Source organism: Ambystoma mexicanum, chromosome 3q (genome assembly GCF_040938575.1).
Source record: "Ambystoma mexicanum isolate Mex_15411 chromosome 3q, UKY_AmexF1_1, whole genome shotgun sequence".
NCBI lineage: Eukaryota > Metazoa > Chordata > Amphibia > Caudata > Ambystomatidae > Ambystoma > Ambystoma mexicanum.
In genome coordinates this window covers 373,766,077-373,776,193 of record NC_090926.1, presented here as the reverse complement: position 1 = coordinate 373,776,193, position 10,117 = coordinate 373,766,077, and the positions used below count along the sequence as shown (strand labels likewise).

General features: G+C 47.0%; 1 protein-coding gene across 2 annotated transcripts in view; it reads left to right on the top strand.

Moving 5' to 3' along the window:
• The first annotated feature begins 212 nt into the window (after positions 1–212).
• Positions 213–10,117, top strand: part of LOC138582588 (proton-coupled amino acid transporter 1-like) — a 626,077-nt gene continuing 616,172 nt past the window's right edge. Inside the window, exon 1 of one of the 2 annotated variants that reach the window (XM_069654001.1) lies at positions 213–297. The gene's annotated coding sequence lies outside the window, so the exon portion shown is untranslated. The remainder of the gene's footprint in view (positions 298–10,117) is intronic. The other variant, XM_069654002.1, reaches the window with a different exon arrangement.

Here is a 10,117-nt window from a genome sequence, read left to right as displayed (position 1 = left end):
AGGGAGCAGACCAATATGGAAATTAATTACAATGGGTTACATCTATTTCATTTAAAACAGTGATGACTTGGCTCCGTTCTTTTAGAAGCACCTGTTCAAGTATTTAGTACAGCAATAGATTTTACTTTTTTTCCCTCTTCAATGTTGGGCGCCGTTGTGTATGTAGAAAGCGTTTGCCACTTCCTGGGACTAGATCAAGGTAACCACGTGACAAAACATAATCATGTGACTCTCTGGCAGCCTCTGACAGCTCACAAGATGGAGAGAGTCGGCCGGTGAGATCTGGGGAAAATAAAGGTACGGAGCGGGGTATTCAAGGGCAAAAAGAGGCAACCCAGCTCAGGTTACAGGGCTAGCAATCCCATCCTAGGTAATGCGATGGTAGAAACAGCTCCTCCCGAAGGAATTTGAGGTAACCGCATGCCAGGGAATTCAGGCAGAGCAGATCCAGCGCATCTTTTCCGTGCCAGAGAATGGAGTGGTAGCAGCAGCACTGGCTGCAGGGAGCTCGCACTCATGAGCTACGGGGGCAGTAACCTCAGCACCGAATTCAGAGGCAACCTAATGCAACCCAGCCCACTGACCGTTAGAGGATGGCAGCATAATCGGTCCAAGGCTTTTAAGAAACTGGAACAGCCTCAGCCCTACTAGCTACATCCCCAACCCAGGGGCATAGGAGGACAGCAGCAATCCCAGCACAGGGAATTAGGGTAGCAGCAGCACCCTCAAGCCCATTGGTTTATGGGCGCAAAAGCAGCCCATTCCAGTAGATTCAGGGGCAGTCTTTAATCCCAACCCCAGGGGATTCAGAGGTTCGCAGCACCCCAAACCAGTGCATTAATTGGGCAGTAGCATCCCTAGCCCAGGGGATTAACGGGGCTGTAGCATACGCAGCAAAGGAGACTTTATGGTGTAGAAACAATCCCACCCTAGGGGATTCACGGTGTAGTAGCACCTCCATAGCAGGAGATTCGGGATGCAGTAGCATCTCCATCTAGGGGGATCATTGGGCAGCAGCATGTCCATTCTAGTGGATTCATGGGGCAGCAGCATCAACTCCCCTGCATTCATGAGGCAGCAGCATTCCAAACCAGGGCATTCATAAAGGAGCAGCATCTACAGTCAAGGGGCTAGGGGGGAGGGGAGGTCGTGGGGCAGCTTCCACCCCACTGTAGGAGATTAATGGGGAAGCAGCATCCCCATCCCACCGGTTCATGGGGCAGCTGCATCCCAGTTCCAGGGTGTTCTTGAGGGAGCAGCACCCGCAGCCCAGGGGATTCGTGGGCCACCAGCACTCATAGTCCAGAGGTTTAGGTAGCCAGCAGCATATTCAGCCCAGGGCATTTATGAGGAAGTAGTATCCAAAACCATGTGCATTCATGGTGCAGCAGCATCTAATGCCCAGGGCATTTATGGATCCGGAGTATCTGGTGGATTCAGGGGTTAGCAGGATCCCCAGCCCATGGGATTTGTGGTGCATCAGCATTCCCAGCCCAGGATGCAGAGGGCAACAGCATCTTGCCTCAAGTAAATGTCACCACAAGGAAAGGTTCACCTACAAAGGCCCCGAGTCCTGGAACAGTTTCCCCATTGACTTGAGGTTGGAACCGAACAAGAAGTCGGGAAAGCCTTGAAAACACTTCTTTCCCGGAAATAACCCACAAAACAATCTCCCTGCTTCTAAATGTACCCACGACCCGACATATTTTTACTCACGCACCCCTATATATGTAATGGTGCACTGTATGATGAAGTTAGAAATACTTGCCTTGCCCTTATTGCCAAAAAACATTAGGCCTATTGGCTCAAAATTGTAACTAAGAAATGCATCTGCTTTTCCGTGTACCCGGGACCTTGAATGCAAAGGTTTCTGTCAGTTGTTTACTCGCTTCTCTCTCTCTCTCTTTCCCTCACACACAATTTCTTATCCACCCCTCCCCTCTCCATCTCCTGCTACTTCAAACCAATCCCTTTGCTCTCTGGTGCCTTCCACCTGTCTACGTGTTGCATGTTATAAACAGCATAGATATATAAATAATACACAACTCAGAGGTTTTATGGGGCAGGGTCATCCGCATTTGTGGGGATTTAAGAATCAAGAGCACGCTTGGCCAACTGGATTCAGGGAGCAGTGGCAGCACCAGCTGGGCCTGGGAGGGGGAGAGGAGACATCCAGGCGAATCAATGGGCATGGCCTATTGTAGAAATGAAGATTCACAAGCTAAAACACTTAGGAACATTGTGGACTTCATGTCCTATACTACTCCGAGTACTGAGATGAGGAAGAGGGATCAAGAGTCCCCAAAGTGTGAGGTACGGTCTAGTTTTCATAATTACCCACACCTGAGCTGGACCTTTAAACATGTAAAGGCCTGTCGGGTGCGAGCCAAAAGGGGACAGCAGGGGAAGCGGCAGAACGAAGCAGAGACTGCGGCTGCTGCAGTAGTACAGCGGGATGCCGTGGGGGGAATATCCTCATTGCCCTCCATTCAAACAATAGGCTGAGAGTGCATCTGGATCAGCAGGGTTCCCACACAAAGTGGATTTCCGTGAGTAGGGTATTACGCCAAGGTTGTGTTTTGGCCCCGTTTTTATTTAGCCTATATATTTTGGATTTTAATTTGGCTCTGGACAACGTTGGAACTAATCCTCCTAAACTTGGATCAGTCTCTTTAAATTACTTGCTGTTTGCCAACGACAGTCTTATTCGATCTTACACCGGTTGGATTGCAGCGGGTCTTATCGGCTGTAAATAATTACTGCAATGGCTTCGACTTAACTCTTAGTGCAGAGAAATCCAAAGTTTAGATCATGAATCCAAAAGGATCTGTGACGTCTAATCCTAAAAGAAAAGGCTTGCAATTGCACTTTCTGGGAGGCTCCTTGAAAAGGTGGATCATTTTAAATATTTGGGAGCGACTGTTAAGAAGGATTTCTGAACTCTGACCTGGTGGGCAGAGGTCTAGAAGGCCAGCCTAGTTTCTTGGAACAGGGTAACCTTCTGGACAATCCAGACCAATCAAGGTGGCATTAACAGCGGTCAAGACTAGGTCTCAGAAAGGGTGAGGGTGACTGAAAGCCCACAATGAGCACACACAGTGAAGGACACTACAACTCCCAATCAGGTGTATATATCAAAAATACAAATACATTTTATTCATGGCCTTTGAAATCAAACACAAAGCAAATATCAACAGTCATACTTCAAACCAATACAACACCTCTATGAAACATATATACAGTTACCAAGTGGCCTAAAGGAATTGTCCACAGAATGGGTCCACAACCTATGGAGAGAGGGAGCAAACCGTGCAAATAGACTTTAGGCAGTTCTTCATCAATTAGTCCCTAACTAAGAGGCAGTCCAGTCCCTACGGTTGCAGGTTCAAGTGCGGCAATTGTGCGACTCTGAGGATTTCAGCAGCTGAGTTACAGCGATGGTTCCGTGGCAGGACAGTGGCAATTTCACTGCTCCTGGTGAAGGGATCAGGCCAGTTTCACTGCAGCAGGATTCAGGGCACAGAGGGGCACAGCAGCAAGGCACCTGCTAAGTTCGTCCCCACGGCTGGGTGACACGGTGACTGCGTGCACTCAGGTTCAAGTGTACTCTCCAAATTCCAGACCTAGGGCACCCGGGTGTATGAAACTCGGCAGGAGAGTGCATCGGAACCAGTGCCTACAATCTCCCAAGTTTCAAGTGTCAACTCGAAAAGGTGGGGGTTTCAGCTGGTCGGTTCACTGGATGGTCCCAGAGCACTTCCGAAGAGGCTCGCTTGCAGGTTAAGATGAAGATGCAGTGAATTCAAATGGGTCGAAGTGCCATTGCAAACCTTCTGGTTCGATCAGATGTAGAGGGGTCCTGCGGGACAACAGCGGGCTCAGGGTGCCAAACCTTCCAGCGGGTCACCAGCGGTTCCTCGACTCGGCTTCTTAGTTTCAGGATGCCTGGATCCTAGCCTAGGTTCAGTGCAAACTCAAGAGATCGACCTGGTATGGGTGCTTGGAGCCTTCTCTTATCCAGAATCTCCTTCGTGCCAAAACGAAGAGGACCCAATGGGAGATCTGCTCACGTACTGGCACACCGGACGTGGACCAATCACGGACCACAGTGGTCCCAGTCATTCCCAGCACATCAGACTCTGTCGCACCCAGGAAGTGTATTGGAACTAGACAGTCCAGCCCTCATCCTGGAGGCACACACACAAGGCATGCAGAAGCTCGCAAAAGCTTGGCATTTCGCGGGAGAGTGCATGACAAAATAAGGACTGACCCTGGTCTGCTCGACTTGGGGAAGGCAAAGGGACAAGATGGCCAAGAACAGAACAAAGAACCTTGTGGCTTGGCCATTTTGGAGCCAGGCCACCTTCCTGTGCCAACCGCGGTACATGCGGTTTGCATGGCAAGAAAGGGTTAGAAATATGCGAAAAGATAAGCTGCCACCAGCCCTGTCCGAGGCACATCTGCACTTCTACCAAAACATCATTTGAGGGAGTCCAGGGCCTTTGGAAATGAAAGGAAGACCCCAGCGCACTGTACCTTTAAGGTAAATTATGCACTGGTAACATATTGCAGAAAAGTTGCAACATAGGAAAGGACTAAGGGAAACTAAGTCTCCCAGTACTGACTGTCTTTAAGGGCACATCAGTTTCCCCATAACAAAGTGAGCGAAAACCCAGCGGAGTGAAGCAGACGGCTTGTCAGAGCAAAAAGTTGGGGGGTTCACATCTGGAGGGAAAATTACACATAAATGGGAAACTTTCCTAACAGCGACCATATCCGCTAAGGGAGAGAAACAGGCCCTAGTCAGGTCCACGATTCAAATGGCCTCTCCAGTAATTTCTCACTTGCGCATATTAGATTCAAGGTTTGGCAAATTTTCGTTTTTATTATACTATCATCAAAAATTAGTTCCTAAACTAATTTATGGTGCAGAGACTTTTTTCGTAAAAAAGAGACTGGGCCAAGGTGAAAGCAAGAATTTGGAGGGGAAATAAAATCGGATTCCCCAAGTCATTCCATTGCCCGCTATTCACCACGTGCTGGGTATTCTTTCCTTAGATTCACAAATAGCTTGGGGGCGTTTATGCTTATGCCAACATTTCTTGCTTCCTCCTGCAGGCTCGCTGTTTACTCTTTTTGACAATGTCATTAGCACTAATTCATGTCCAGTTTTATCACTTGGAGCCTTGAGTGTGAAATGTCACTGTGATTTCGGCTCATCAACAATTACTTAAATACTCTCTTTGGTTAGAGAAAAAATTGTTCTTAAATGACCGGGTTTTAAATAGGGAATTATTAAGTACATATACATTGTTTAATCATTTGTTGTATGATATCAGATCTTTTAATGCTTTGCAATATTTTTTATTGAGGCATCCATCTTAACAATGTCAAAATTGAATGGTAAGGTTAAAACTGGATTTGTTTTACACTGGAGATATCATTGGTGCCAGGCAAAAAACATCTAAGCATACACGGTTATGTTGCCTTTGTTTAAAAGCGGTGGAAACATTAGAACATTGGGTCGTTAGATGTAGGGAATTGGTTCAGCTACACAATCACTTGTTAAATTTGGTCCAACAGAAGACGAACTTTGGTCTTATATTTTATGGCAACACTTGTTATGCGACTCTTCTACTTCTCTTTGCATTGCTGCTATACGTTTTCTATTCTCTCTGTTTTAGATGAAAATTGTATGCTGAACTATGTATTGTTGGATTTTATTGTATTGCCATGAAACTGTTCTCTTTGCTGTAGTGTACAAATTCTTGATTTTAGTATTGTAATTTTTTTTATTTATGAAAAGCTTGTCTAAGCTATCCCATAAAATAAATAAATGAACTTGTGTCGGCCGTGACAAGGCATAGATCAACAGGGCTAGCAAAATCTACTAGCCCACTAGCATTGATGAGTAGTTTTTATGGAGGGTGAACACCAATATGCAGGATTCTCAACCTTGCTGGCGAGTATGGGGATGTTAGAAACGTATTTTGCATTTACTGCAGTTTGTAGAAACTGGAAAATGCAAATTTCACTGTGCATGCTTGGCAACATTGCACCAAATATGAAGTGTGCTTACGACAACATGCACCATTTTACAAAAAATACTGGTAAATATTTTGTCAGCAGTCACCTTGGGGTGAGTGCATTTCACTTAGGTTGAGTATGTAAACTAACGAACTCGCCCTGCAGGTCTAGTGGGATATTTTATAATTTGCAAGGCCTGATCGACCTGTCCAATGAGGCAGCATGCTGCACTGGTGACCTGTCTGCTCTCCTGAATCCCCCTCCTTTTCCACCAGGACCATCCTGAATGTCTGTTAGTTGTGACATAAGCCGAGTCAAAATAGATTGTCACTCTGCATCCCTGAGAGGCTCCTTGCGCTTCTATTAATGCAATCAGTTCCGCAGCCTGTGCTGAATAGTGCAGTATTCTGTACTAGCACTTCATATTCTCTGCCTACTAAGCAGACCACTGCGGCCCGTGTGCCTCTTGCCCATCACCTGGTCAATAGTCACTGACCCGTCAACAAAGAAAACTTCTCCGTCGTCAAGGGCATAGTCTCTTGTTTTTGGAATGTCATCATAAGGACCTTTGTATGTGGCACAGTCATGTACGTCATCAGTGTCAGTGATTGTTTCTGTCAAAAAGGTAGCTGGGTTCACTCTTTTACATCATAAGATGTTAATGTTAGGGTTGGACAGTATTACTTCATAGGCCAATGCTCTGTGTGTGGTCAAGGTGGATTTGGACCTTTCCAAAATAGCGAACGCTGCATGCTCTACCTACAGTTACTGAGCACCACGTCGTAATAGTGGCTGACTTCTCTATAGCAAAAGCTGCTGCAGCTAGAGCTTGTTCACACGGGAACTGGCCCTACATAATTGAATCTAACATGCTACTGTAGCATGTTAAGGGGCTTGTGGCCCATTGTGCTTTTCTTGGTTAGTACTGTGATTATCTGCCTGTCTGAGTGTGAGAACAGATAGAAGTCTTGTGTATAGTCAGATATTGCTAGGACAGAGTGCGTGGCAATATAATTTTTCAATTCTTGCAAACTAATGAGCATCTCCTCCATCCACGTGATCGTGCTTTTTGTCTTTTGGGCTTCTTTGAGTGCATGCAGTAGTGGTTGTGTGTACGTCGTGTAGTAAAAAATCCATGCCCTGCAATAATTACACCAACCCAGGAATGTCTGCATGTCCTTGACTGTCACTGGCTGAGGTTTGCCACGTACTGTTGTGGCGCGTTCTGGCATTATTTCCTTGCCACTGACAGCAATTAGTTGACAGATGTATAGTACCTCCTGTTGGCATAATTGTAACTTTGCCCTGTCCACCTTGTACCTTTTTCCAGCCATTAATTGCATCAAGACAATAGAGTTGTCACTGAACTGCTGCTTACTGTTACTGCACACTAACACGTCGTCCACGTACTGAATAATCATGCGTTGAACATCGTGCTTTGAACATGTATGTTCTGTGTTCCCCAAGTCTGCATGATGTACTCTGTTAACGCTACTGGGGGATTGACAGTACCCTTGGGGAAGCCGTATGTGTTGGAATCGCCTCCCGGCATGTGCAAACGCTTTGAGATATTGAGAGTCAGAATGCAATGGCACTGAGAAGAATGTGTTTTTTAGACCAATGACAGTAAAGTGGGTCGCTAAAGTGGGTATATTGCGTAGTATTGTAGCAGGGTTAGGGGCAACTGAAAACTCAGCTTGTACTATATCATTCAGAGGGCGTAAATCCTGGATCATACTCCAACTAGATCTGATGATCTTTTGATGGGGTATATAGCTGTGTTGCAGGGTGAATTAGAGGGTACAATAATGCCTTGGTGTAACAGTGCTGTGATGGTGTTGTTTATTCCCTCCTCTGCTTCTTTGGACAGTGGGTACTGCTTTACTCTGGTCAATACTGCTCCTGGCGTAAGGGTAATCTGTATGGGTGCAGCGCTCCATTGGAGCCCCACATCATGAGGGTTTGTTGTCCATAAATTGTCAGGCACTTGTGCTAAATAACAAATGATGGGATGCTTTCGGCCACAAACATAGGAACTGACGGTACTGTATCATTATCTTACATGGAACATAGACTGCCAAGACAATCTCTCCTTCGTCATCCTTGTTCTCAAACAAATCAGTGTCACTTCCTTTGAAGGCTGGGCTGGCTCTATGCGCCACACTGTTCACCACTCTCCACTGTCTCTGTCCACCCTTTAAGGACCACCCTTTTCTTTGCCACCAGCACCCGTTCCAGATCCAACAAAATGATAGTCCCTGGAAACATGTTCTTGGGGCTGGGCCGGCCTGAATAGGAAATCGGATGGTATTCGGCAGCACTTGTTAGCCCCTTGGGGCAGTGCACTGAACCCCGTAGATAAATAAATTGGGATGCACTGGTAATCCTCAGGCTGCTGTCTCGCACCACAGTACATGTATAACCACCATTGCTCTTATATGGCATATTCCTGGGGTGGAACACATTACTCCTCTCTCAGGAAACAATATATTCAGCATGCTGAGCACGTCTCATCCTACCAGGTTGACAGGGGACATTGTTGAGAACAAAAACGGTGCCCGTACTACCCAGTCTCCAAATTTGATGGCCAATTCTTCTGTGAATGGAACCAATCTCACTGCCCCAGAGAAGCCCTGTGTGTCCATAACCTCACCTGACAAAGGGAAATGACCCATGCTGATAGAAGATTTTGTTGCACCTGTGTCCACCATCACCATAAAGGGTTTATCTCCTATCTCCACGCCCACCAAAGGTTCCTCTTTAGGCTGGTAGTGACTGACAGGACTGGGCACGCTATGCACGCTATGTTTCTCTGTGGGTTGTTCTAACTGGGGTATGTGTTTGTCCCTGGGAAAACAAAGGGGCTGCCCTCCACCACACTCGCCCCTTGGTAATAGGTCACTGTGCCATAAGTCACTGCGTTGCTGTTAGATACTTGTGGTGCATGCTGCTGCATCAGCTGTACTGCATATTTGGGGGGGCCACTGGGTACTGGGCCTTGCAACTGTGGGAGGTGGAGCAGGTGGGCTCTGGAATGTGACACACTGTGCAGGGATCCTGGAGGTGCAGAGGCATAAGGCTGTTGCTGATATAGAGCTAGGCTTCCCTGCGCATATGGGGGGCATCTGGTAGTTACGGTAGTCACTGGCCTGTTGCTGCACTCCTGTGAAAAATTTCTCATCCTCTCACACGTCCAACACTGTCCCATATTTCCCCCCTAGGGGCCCCATCCCCCTGAATCCTCCCCTTCCTCCCTAGGGACACTGCTGATATTTTGGTTGCGACCCACTATTCCACTCGTAGGCCCCTCCCCATGTTGGTGCCATTCGCACTTTGGCGTGGACCGCCCTGTGCTCTGTCTGCGCGTCTTGTATCGCTGCTACACCGCCCTCTTCTCTAACTTCTTCTGAACTAGTTTCACTTTCTCTGTTTCTACTGGTTGGGTTGTTTCCTTTTCATTTTCACTCAGCCGTTTGCAATGCTGTATAATTATGGACTGTATCCCCACCCACCCCTTTGTCTCGATCCCCACTATCTTGTCGAGTCCCTTTTGCACCTCCTTGGGGAACCCTTTTTTAACCACGAAATGAAAGAATGGGATTGATCGATCCCATGACTTCCCCACCTCTACCCTCCACATCTCTTGTGCCTGTAAAATATACTGGGTGGGGTCTTCATCATCCCGCATTGTGTGCCGCATGATTGACATAAGGTCCGGAGTGTCTGGGTAGGCGCGTCGCAGTGACGTCCACACCTGCGCTCTGATGTCATTAAAGTGGACCCCATCATGAATATCCTCCCCTAAACGTACTCTGGGATATCCTGCTTTCACCCAAATGTCATCTGCCTGGTCCCCTAATATTGCAACAAATAAACCTTTTGAATCACCTACGGCCGGAGTGATGCTGGCTGTTTGTTTTTCAAATGCATAAATCTACTTTCCCGCGCCTGCCATGATGGTTGATGGGGCCTTGATCAGAATATTTTTATCCATGTGCTGCCATGGTACATACTGTCCCTCTCTGGTCCTTTATGGAACATGGGGAACTGTCCCCATTACATTTTTCACCTTCCTCTTCTCCATTTGTTT